The sequence below is a fragment of the Macrobrachium rosenbergii genome, chromosome 12 (genome assembly GCF_040412425.1).
Source record: "Macrobrachium rosenbergii isolate ZJJX-2024 chromosome 12, ASM4041242v1, whole genome shotgun sequence".
In the NCBI taxonomy this organism is placed as follows: Eukaryota; Metazoa; Arthropoda; class Malacostraca; order Decapoda; family Palaemonidae; genus Macrobrachium; species Macrobrachium rosenbergii.
In genome coordinates, this window is record NC_089752.1 from 4205501 (window position 1) to 4218000 (window position 12500).

At 35.0% G+C, this 12500-nt stretch overlaps 1 long non-coding RNA gene across 4 annotated transcripts in view; it reads left to right on the top strand.

The window, feature by feature from the left end:
- The window catches only part of LOC136844346 (uncharacterized), a 237903-nt gene that overhangs the window by 66787 nt on the left and 158616 nt on the right, over window positions 1-12500 (top strand). The window lies entirely within an intron of this gene.

The following is a 12500-nucleotide window of genomic DNA, read 5'->3' on the forward strand; positions in this document are numbered from 1 at the left end:
TACTTTAGGTTCTTTGCAGCGTCCCTTCGGCCCCTAGCTGCAACCTCTTTCATTCCTGTTACTGTACCTCCGTTCATGATCTTTTTCTTCCCCCCTTCTTTCCATCTTCTCCCAACTATTGTTTCATAGTGCAACTGCTTTGAGGTTTTCCTCCTGTTACACCTTTCAGGCCTTTATACTGTTACTTTCCATTTGAGCGCTGAATGACCTCATAGGTCCCAGTGCATGTCCTTTGGCCTAATTCTGTATTCTTCATCCTCTATACCGGCATTTGTATCGGGACATTCTTAGCAGAGACTTGCTGTTAGAAGCAGTCATCGTCCTGTAGTTCGCAGTCTGCTTAAAACGCTTCAAGTATTGTTATCCTGTTAACTGTCTTGTCTGTGCGTTTCATAGCTACGTGGGTGTGTGCTGTGTGCTTTGTCAGGTCGTTAACTAGGTGCTTTGCTTTTTTTGGGAAGTAATGTCGATGCCAGCCAATTGCTTTTTTTGGCCCACGAGTTCTCAGCTTACACAGCAAAAATGCTGTTAATTTCTCTCTCTCGGCTGTCAATATTGAAATAAGAGTTAAAATCAAGTTAGTAAATATACACATGTAAACTAATAGTTTATAATAGGCAGGATTTAGCGCGTTAAGTCATCGGGAGAATGCTTTGTTCGGATTAGAACGTTCTCTCGTTCAATTCCTTGTCTGTCGACCCCAGTCCACTCATCCTTGAATGGGTATCGCCAGCGTCAGCTAGGGTCAGGAAAGAAGAGATGGCATCGACAGCTTCATCCCTAAGACTTCCTGACAACTGGAAGGCTCTTTACCCTTCTGACGTCATTCCTTCTAAGGGGGATATATATATATATATATATATAATATATATATATATATATATATAATATATATATATATATATATAATATAATGTATATGTATATATATACATATATACACACATTTAAAGTTAAAGTCCTCCTCGGCCTCTGTAGGCTCAAAGGGCAGGTGCTAATCTCCTGTTTCTGAGGCCGACAGCCAGTGGGGGACAGGTCCCAATGCCTATGACATGTGTCCAGTGTGTTGCTAGGCCCATGTTTATCTCCCCAGCCCAAGGGCTGGTACCTATTCTCCTACTGAACCTCTCAGGTTTTTTTGGACCGTTAGGTTGACGGGCTATCGGATTTATGCAGTGGCGCAATCCGAGCCATCAGTGACCAGTGGGACATATATATAAATTTATTATACTGCCGTATTCATTGTTTAACTGTTAAATAGGTATAAGCCCTCTGTAAAGGAAACCTTCATAAAATCGGCCGCTGCCTCCTCCACCCACACTTGCAGCTCATCGCCAGCATGTCAGACGCCTCTACAAACACAGTCACTCGGCACTCTTTCACATATCCGTCTCGCGCTTCCGTAGCAATGCCTTTTACATCCTATCAGTCAGAATCCTGAAAAAAAATATCATCCTCGCAAAACAGCCTCTAAGTGGAGCCAACCTTTTTAAGAACTACATCCCCTCGAAGTAGGTTCCTTCACGTGGTGAGGGGGTAAGGGGCCCTGGCTTTTTTTCTTCGTTCTTACGAAGAATAAAAGCCCGGGCCCTGACGGATCACCTACAAACCTTTCGATTTAAATGGCGTGGATATTTTCACTTTCGTACAAATTTCTTGGACCTGGTAAATAGGAAAAGGTATCATAGCTGGGATTGGGTTTATATCCGAAGCTAAATAGTGAGAACCGTGGCAGGACCATCAACTGCCCGATAATGTTCGGACCTGAGTTTTCAGGCGGAACTATTCTACGGGACTGGACCACGGATTCCAGGGGGGTCTAGTTCTGGGAATAGGACTCTCGGCATTCTGTCCGGTTTGCCCATAATGTGATTAGGGTGGGGATGATTGTATTCTAGTAATGCTCTCAGTCCTATCAAGCGGGTTGGCTTACACTTGAGCCACTCTAATCATGTTGTGCCATCCCCTTTGGGGTAGGGTAGGGATGCGGACATTTGGGAGTCGGTTCTCACTTGTGCCATTAGTGGAGGAATGAACTCCATGAAAGGCTGATGATATCTTTTTAAGGTTTTCAGGTTTTATTTTTTTTTTTTTTTTTTTTTTTTTTTTTTTTTTTCTCCTCCAATCTTTATGACAAGTAAGTTAAAGGATTTGAGTACCCCTGGACCCTTTGATGGTAGCGAATCGGCACGGTTGACAACCATTGGAACCTCATCTGACAACCCTTCTTTACAAAAGTCAAAAATTCAGAATGCAATAACACTGGAACCATATGCTCCAGTACAAAGGAAACCAGTAAAAAGTAAATACCGTCTTGACCCAACCTTGACTCACTTTGACTCCCTCTTTGGGAGTGACAGTTGGTCAAGGTTTCTAACCCTAGAAACTGACCAGAAAATATCGGCACTCAAGTTGGAAAATTATTTATTAAGCAGACACTCTACGACTGAAATGTCGTTTAGACAAATAAAAGAAAAGACTTGGCTTATAGAGGCCACGACAAAGAGTCAATCTGAAAATTATTTATCAATAAAAAATATAGATAACATAAATATAAAAATAAAAAAACATGATACTATGAACAGTATTCAGGGTACTATTGTACTTCCTGAGAATAATAACGAGCCAGTTGAAAAGCAAATACTGTTGGACTCACTTAAAAAGAGATACCCCAAAGTACAGGATTGCGAACTATATGATCTACCAAGTAAAGAAAAGAATAAACAAGTCTTAAAAATTGCAAAAATAAAATTTGAAGGCCAAGACCTACCTCAGAAAATAAAAATTTTAGGCCAAACCAGAGAAGTAAGACCATACGTCCCAAAGCCGCTACAATGTCAGAATTGCAGCAAATATGGACATGCAAAAAAGTATTGTCGAAATGAACCTGTATGCGCATATTGTGGATCTGAAGAACATGCCACACAATGGAAGTGTGGGGAACCAAAGTGCATAAACTGTGGACAAAACCATCATGCAAGATCAAAAGAATGTATGTACTATATATATAATACAGAGTTGAAAATATTGCAAGAAAGAACTGGAATGTCTGTAAAAGAAGCTAAATTAGAATTGAAAGTAAGAGGAATCCAAGATCCGTCTAAGAAACGTACATATTCTTTAACAACAAAAACCAACAATGAAACAAAAATGCATACAAATAGAACTAACGGAGCACAGAAAAGTAATTCTCAGGAAGAAATTAATGCCTTGGAAATAAAAACTAAAATGGTAAAGAATAAAGAAACAGGGACAAATGATATGGATAACATTTTATCCAATTCATTTGAAATATTAATGCAAATAGAAACAACACAGGAGGATGCTACTACAGAAATAACAGAGGAAGGACCTGATAGACTGGAAATTAAAGATAAAAAAAGGCCATTGGAAAGAACACCACCCAAAACAAAGAAACCAACAATTGTTAGAGAAACGTCAGTCAAAACAAAAACAAGAGATATGAAGAAAGAACAAAAACAAAAACTAGTTAAGAATATTCCATTATCTCCTAAAATAATAGTAAAACCAATGGATACAGATATCCAAAATACCGAAGAAGTGGGAGACAACCATACCTTAGACAACAATGAATATGTCAAAGGAGAAGAGATTACTCCATCACCAATAATTGAGACAACAAGAACAAATAAAGAAAGAAATATACATGACAACTCTTGTGGATGCAATGATTGTTTCATTGCATTGTGCAACGATAACAAAAAACATAACAAAAGATGGCTTAACAAACGTTATAAGAAACTTTATGAAATATAGAAAAAAAGAAACCACAGATTTGAGTACCCATGAAAAAGGTTGCATGTGCGTTGAGCACTTAATATATTATAAAGAAAAACAAATGAATGTCGTAAGAAAATTATTAGAAAAAATCCAAATTGATAATACAAAAAAAGAGAGTAAAACTAGACCGTTATAATAAAATATTTTCAATAGCTATATAATACAATGGAACGTAAATGGTCTGCAGACCAGATTACACCTAGGAGAGATACAACGATTACTAAAAGAATACGAACCTATGATATTATGTTTACAACATGTCAACAAAACAATATCAACAATAGGTAAATATACCTTAGCATCTTCATCTAGAGAGGAAGAAGGAAATTTAGGTACTGCTATATATGTACATAACAAAGTATGTTATGACAAAGTACCTGTAAACTTTAATGATCTGCAAATATCGAGTATCAGAATACGAATAAAAAACGATAATTATGTAATTTATAATTTATACAACCAACCCAATAAAAATTATGACTTAGACAAACTTAAAGAATTATCTAATAACACCAAAGAACCTACATTAATAGTAGGTGATTTTAATGCCCACAACCCGATGTGGGACTGTAATTGTACAGACTCAAATAGAGCAGGGAATAAAATAGAAGAATTCATAGATTCATATGACATTTGCTGCATAAATGACAACGAAATCAACACATATTTTTCTAAAACACATGGAACATTTTCCTCAATCGACTTAACTCTATGTACAACAAAAATAGTAGATAGATTGGATTGGAATACAGTTGACGACCTGCATACAAGTGACCATTTCCCAATATTAATTTCATTTTTACAAAATAACCCCACCAAGCATGTCCCTCAATATAACATTTATAAAGCAGATTGGGAGCAATATGAATTCCACACTAGGGATATCCCACCATTTGAATATTCAAAAGACCACAATAAAACTAATAAATTTCTTGTTGATTTCATTACAAATGCAGCTGATAAAGCAATACCAAAATCCAAATGTCATCAACAAAACACAAAGTCCCATGGTGGTCTGAAAAACTAACAGAATTAATAAAAGTAAAACACCAAATTGGGAGACGATTAGATAATTTGAATAGAAAATTCAGTAAAATAAATAAATCATTACCGATATTAGAAGAAAACTTACAAAACTGACTATATTATTATTAGAAATTAATACATTAAAACCTCTATATAACAAAGTATCTGCAAAATTTAAAAGAGAAGTAATTCTAGGAAGAATCATTTCATGGAGAAAATATGTATCAGATCTCTCTAATAATACTCCCATACAAAAAATATGGGAAAATTTAGGAAAATAAATGGTACCCATGTTAAACCACCTAGACATGCCATAATAAAAGATGGGAAAATAATGCTTGATCCTAAAGAAATAAGTAATGTAATAGGTGAAAGTTTAGCAAAGTAAGTAGCGACAAAAATTTAGATGAGCATTTCCGAACTAGGAAAAATAATATAGAATTAATAACAATAAATTTTGAAACCATAGAAGATATTTATTATAATAGAAAGTTTAATATGGATGAGTTAGAATTTGCATTGTTGAACAGCAATAAATCTGCCCCTGGAGGTGACAGTATTTGTTTTGAAATGATCTGCCACTTAGCACCTTTGGCAAAGGCATACTTATTAGAGTTTTATAACCACTTATGGCTTGAAATTTATTTCCTAATGAATGGCGTAAAGCTATAATTATTCCTATCCCCAAACCAGGAAAAGATCCCAGTAATGTAAACAATTACAGACGAATTTCTTTAACTAGTTGTCTATGCAAATTACTAGAAAAAAATGGTAAATGCTCGACTAACATGGCACATTCGAGAAAACAAAATTTTGACTCCCACAATTTGGATCACAATGTAACAGATCGACACTGGATTGTCTATCTAACTTAGAAGATCACATACGAAGAGGATTTGAACGAAAACAAATTACTATAGCCGTGTTTTTGACATTGAAAAGGCATATGATACTACATGGAGGTATGCAATATTAAAAGCGTTACATGAAAATAACATCCGTGGACATTTACCTATGTTTATCCAAAACTTCTTGACAAATCGCAGTTTTCAGGTGAGAATTGATGATGTTCTGTCTAGAACATTTCCTCTTGAAAATGGTGTTCCACAGGAAGCGTCCTTAGTGGCACGCTGTTTACTAGCAATCAATGATATCAGTAATAATCTACCTATTGGTATTAAAAGTAACCTGTATATGGATGATTTTGCCATATATTATTCAGCATCTCGAATAAAACATGCAGAACGAATCATTAATAAAAGCATAATAAAAATAGATGAATGGGCTTTATCTGTAGGCTTTAAATTTTCCATAGATAAAACCCAAGCAATCATGTTTTATAAAAATAAAAAGTGGAAAAAAGGAGAAGAAATAGACTTGAAAATCAGAAACCATAGTATACCAATTGGCCAAACAGCAAAATTTTTAGGATTAGTATTTGATACTCATATGAACTGGAAAGCCCACATAACATACATGAAATCAAAATGTAAAAGAGCATTAAACCTAATTAAAAAACTATCAAACACTACTTGGGGAGCCGATAGACATACCCTTACTTTATTGTATAAAGCAACAGTGCTGTCTATCGTTGATTATGGAAGTGAAATATATGGCTCGGCATCAGACGCAACGCTGAAAACGGTAAACCCAGTTCATAATGAGGGCCTTAGAATATGTTCAGGAGCTTTTCGATCATCACCAACATCATCTTTACAAGTTGAATGTGGTGAACTACCTCTGTCTCTCCATAGAGAGCTAGTAACAATGAAGAGTGCGCTGAGAATTCAGACAAATGATTCTCCAACTAAAAAATTATTTGGATTAAGAGATGTGTTTATAAACAATCATCCACCTTCTTTCCCAATTAGAGCTACAAGATTGTTTGAGTCGCTAAATATACATATACAATTACCTGTAATAATAAAATCGCCTCCTCCTTGGACAATGAATAAAATGAAATTTGTACACACTTGAAATATTTATCAAAAAATCATTCATATACTCCAGAATACCATAGACAACATGCAGCAGAGCATATTATCCGAAAAGATCCACATTACGCAATATATACTGACGGATCTAAGTCACAATACGGAGTGGGATATGCTGCGGTATCCCAAAACAAAACGTATCAGTTCTCTCTCCCAGACAAAGCTTCTGTATTTACAGCTGAGTTATGTGCAATAGTATCAGCCATAAAAATAATAAGAGAAGTCTCATATAATAATTTTGTAATTTATAGCGACTCCAGGAGTGCTATAGAAGCTATTCAAAGCTATAATCCCAAAAATAATATTGTACAACATATAAAGTTCTCTCTCCATAAATTGTATAATAAGGGAAAAAATATTGAAATATGTTGGATCCCTGCCCATGTAGGGATTAAGGGAAATGAAGAGGCTGATAAAGCAGCTAAAGAAGCGGTCCACATGACAAGAACAAATGTAGACATCCTTATCAGTGACTATGCAAGATATATAAAAACAGTCCTTGTAAAAAAATGGCAAAATATATGGAACGAAGAACCTGAAAATAATAAATTAAAACAGATAAAATCCAGTGTTGGAAAATGGAGTTCATCATATCAGAGAGAAAGACAAGCACAAGTAATTCTGACACGTCTTCGAATAGGCCATACTCGATTGACACATGGACACTTAATGAACAGTCCATGTGGCCCCTCTTCCCAAATGCCCAAATTGCAATGTGCTGATAACAGTTAAGCATATACTGTGTGAATGTCCACAATATAACCTGCAGCGATTATCAAATTTCGGAAATAAACCGATAGAAGAAATTTTGTCAGAATCTTCAACGTTCTCAATAGCACCCATTTTAATGTTTATAAGAAGCTGCAAATTAATTGGAAAAATATAAAAAAGGAAAAAAATCAGAATAATGAATTTTAAAAGTAAATTTTATGATTTTACTAATTTATTTTGAATTTTTATATACCTTTTTAGTGAGTATGTATGGAAGCATGAGTTTAAATGTATTTATTGTATGAGTGTGTTCCAGTATGAAAGCGTATACCTTTTACAGCTTTTAATTTCATCTTCATTCATCATCATTGACAAGTGACTTATTAGGTCCCAGTGCTGAGCTTCTAGCCTAGACTTGTCATTCCATCCTAATCCTTCAGGCCAGCCCTATGAGAGCTGATGGTCAGCTCAGTGGTCTGGTTAAACTATTTTAATAATAATAATAAGAACTACATGCACTATTTCTTTCTGTATTAACCATTGCCTACTGTGAATTTCTTCCTAATGAACACCATATTCCTTGTTAGCTTGAATTTCAAGTCAGTGGCCCCTTTGGTAGGCTTGTTCCGTATGAATAGGGTTCATATTCTGAATAATAATAATAATAATAATAATAATAATAATAATAATATTAATAATAATAATTTATTATTATTATATGATATATGATATATGATGATGATGATGATGATGATTAATAATAGTAATAGTAATTATAATTTATTATTATTATTATTAATCATAGTAATCATAATCAAAATCATAATCATAATAATTATAATAATAATCATAATTATAATAATTATAATAATAATAATAATAATAATAGTAATAATAATATGTTGCTGTCACCACTGGATATCGATGTGATTAGTCCCGTTGCCTATTTCCACCATACTATCTGACAAACAATGCTCCGTCTTCCTGGCTTCTGCTTACCGTCGTAACGTCATTCTTGCTGACACTCGCTTATAAAGTTGTCTGCTTACAAATTTTCAGATTCATCCACTAGTCTCTGAAGCTCTTCTTCCTCCTCATCTCCAGTTAGTCATCAAGCACTCCTCGCTCCATTCAAAACCCTTTTTATTATGCAACAAATTTACACCTACTTCTCCTCGTTTTCCGTACACTTCAAGGGGTCCGTCGTAGACATTACTTAGGCTCTTTGCAACGTCCCTTCTTCCCTTAGTTGCAATCTTTCATTCATTTTACTGTGCCTCCGTTCATTATTCTCTTTTCTTCCATCTTACTCTCCACCTCTCCTAGCAACTCATTCATAGTACAACTGCATGGTTTCCTCCTGTTACACCTTTCAAACATTTTCATTGTCAATTTCCGTTTCAGGTTTGAATGACCTAGTATGTCCCAGTGCTTGGGCTTTGGCCTAAATGCTTTATATTCTATTTTATTCCTACGTCATGGAAAAAAAGACTAAACGAGCAACCAGTGACCTTATTCGGTCAGTCAGTTCCGATGACTGCGCAAGACAATAATGCCGACCCTCTCTTTCGATACAGGAAGTGTTTCTAATGAAACTGGGAGCTTTTCCTTGGGCACCACGCGCTGACTTGACGCTTTCGCAACGCTTTTCAACGCAACAACGTCCTCCCAGGCCTTCGCTCTTATAATATTGAATAAAACAAGAAAAAAGAATAGATTTTTCCACGAGAAGAGATCGCCAGTATCGGCTCCTTTCGCTGCAGCTGATGGTATTCGTGTCCAGCATCAAGTTGTTCCCGTCAAGATCTGGTGTGCGTCTCACAAGATGATCGCATGATTTTCGAAGATTTTTTTTTTTGAACGTGTATGAATTCTCATGAAAGGTAGAAGGTTGTATTCACGGAAGCAGCCATGGATTACAAGCGCTGATGCAGTAATCCAAGACCAGAAAAAGTTTTACTTCTTTTTTTTCTTCCTTGAACGTTTGACCAGTCGAGGATAATAGGATTTGAGAGAGAGAGAGAGAGAGAGAGAGAGAGAGAGAGAGAGAGAGAGAGAATAGTTTCAAGTCTGTCAGTGGTTGAAAATTTCCGTCGTGACTCAAGCCCCATCGGTCGGTGTCAGAAGAACTTTCCCAAATAGTTTTTTTTATTAATTTTTTTTTTATGATCAAAATCGTTCCAGGGGCAACGGTCGGTGTTGTGAGTTCCTGAACACTGGGTATCTTGTTTCAACCGACTCGGGGTCACGATGCTCTTGTAATTCGTACTTACTTTGCAAATGCAAAAATGTCACGAATTCGGGTAAGGTTTGAGGTTGAGATGACCTTTTCTTTGTTTTCTCGTAAGGCATGCATGATTTTTTAAAAACATTTTTTTTCGCATTATCCATCTGCCTTCCTTGAATTTATTCTGAAATGTGTACATTCATCATACTGAAATGTGTACATTCATCATACATTTTTATAATGTATATGTGAGGTAGAGGGTTGATTTGATTTCTGAAATTTAGGTTGTCAAGCCAAGCACTAGGACATTTCAGTTACCCAGTGCTTAAAACTGTGAAAAGAGGGAGTTAGAGTGGTTGAACAGCTAAATAGAGAGATTTAGACAATAAAGCAGGTCAAGTAAAACGATCTGAGGGTGGAACTAGGTGAAACACCCCCAGTTACACTAAGAACTAGTAGTTAGGGAGACTGGAGAAAGTAAAAGGCTAAAACGTGGGTGCAGGTAGGTGCCGAAGGGACACTGCAAACACCCTTTAGTAATGCCTACAGTGCACCACTTGCGGCACACTTAACAGCTCTACCCCCGGACGGGGGAACGTGCCTGGTATTCTTTTGATTAATCAGGGATTTTCAAAATGGAAATGACATGCGAAGATTAGCAGAAAGGGAAGATCCTGTCTTGAACTGAATTGAATATAGAATTAGGCCACAGGCCAAGCACTGGGACCTATAAGGCCATTCAGTGCTCAAACGGAAATTGACAGCAATAGGTTTGAAACGTGTAACAGAGGAGAATCTCACAGTTGCACTATGAATCAATTGTTAGGAGACGGTGGAAAGTAAGATGGAAGAAAGAATATGAACGAAGGTACAGTAAAAAGAACGAAAGGGGTTGCAGCTAGGGGCCGAAGGCACGCTGCAAAGAACCTTCAGTAATGCCTACAGTGCACCGCATGAGGTGCACTGGCGACACTACCTAACCTACGGGGGTTCCTGTCTTTCAGTAAAATAAGGGGCCTTTCCATTTTCAAACTTATAGTTCTTTGAGTTGACTGGATTACAGCATCTGGGTGATATAGTAGGTTCGAGAGCTGATCTAGGGGTGTGTGGCATGTTTGAAGGAAAGACAAGTTGTGAAATTATACTTAAGAAGAAAATATATTCCATTGTATTTGAGGAAAGTTGAAATGCGTCAGGCTTAGCACTGTTGGGGCATAATATTACATTGATAAAATTGGTCTTATTATTCGGGACTATGCATGCATAACGATATGTGCGTCGATTATTTGATTTTGAATTACGTAAATTATGTCTATACAAAGCAGTCTGGACAGCTAGTGGTGTACAAGTTTCATAGTAATTCTTAAGATACTTCACCCACGCGCGCGCACACCCATGGCAATATATATGTGTATATATATTTATATATGTATATATATATAATATATATTGTATATATATATACATAATGTATAAAATTCACTCTGCCCATGAATCCAAGCGCCTCCGGAATGCTGAATATTTGACTACTGAATAGTTCAACTCCGTATGTCTAGCCCGACTGCGGAGTAGGAAGTCTGACCGGATCGTGTTTCTAGTTTTATCTGACTGTACACTGTGTATGTCGATGTCCTAATGAACTTTTTCCAAATTAACTTCCGTCTGTAGATCCTCCCAGTCATTCGAAAACGGTTGAGCAGTTAAAGGAAAAAAGGTGAAAGAAATTTTTAGTAATTGTATATTGAAGGAATTATAACTTAAGAGATTAGAGCAGATCCCAAAGTAAAATTAACTATTATTAAGTCTACAGTCGATTATAGTTTATTTCTTATTGAGATTATTACATATATGATTATATTATATGTAATAATTTATATTAATAGTATATATATATATATATATAAATATATATACATATATATATGTATAGTATATAATTATATATATATATATTATATATATATATATATATATATATATATATATATATATATATATATATATATATGTATATATATACATATATATATATATATATATATATATATATATATATATATATATATATATGTATATATATATATATATATATATATATATATATATATTATATATATATATATATATATTATATATATATATATATATATTATATATATATATATATATATATATATATATATATTATATATATATATATATATATATATATATATATATATATACATATATACATATATATATATATATATATATATATATATATATATATATATATATATATATATATATATATATATATATATATATATATATATATATATATATATATATATATACATACATACATACATTGGCGGCTGGTATTAGTGAAGGGAAGCTGTAAACTCTAATGAAAGTTAGAAAGTATTGTAAGTATTTGTAAGATGAGAAAGTTGATGGTGAATATTGGGAGGGTGAAAAGGTTCCGATTTCTGGAAGAAAGGGAGACGATTGCTAGCCTGGTGGTAGTTCTTCGCTGGACGGGTCGGTATCGTTCTCGACTAGCATTCTGCTGGGCCTGCGTTCGATTCTCCGACCGGCCAGTGAAGAATTAGAGGAATTTATTTCTGGTGATAGAAATTCATCTCTCGATATAATGTGGTTCGGATTCCACAATAAGCTGTAGGTCCCGCTGCTAGGTAACTAGTTGGTTCTTAGCTACGTAAAATAAGTCTAATCCTTCGGGCCAGCCCTAGGAG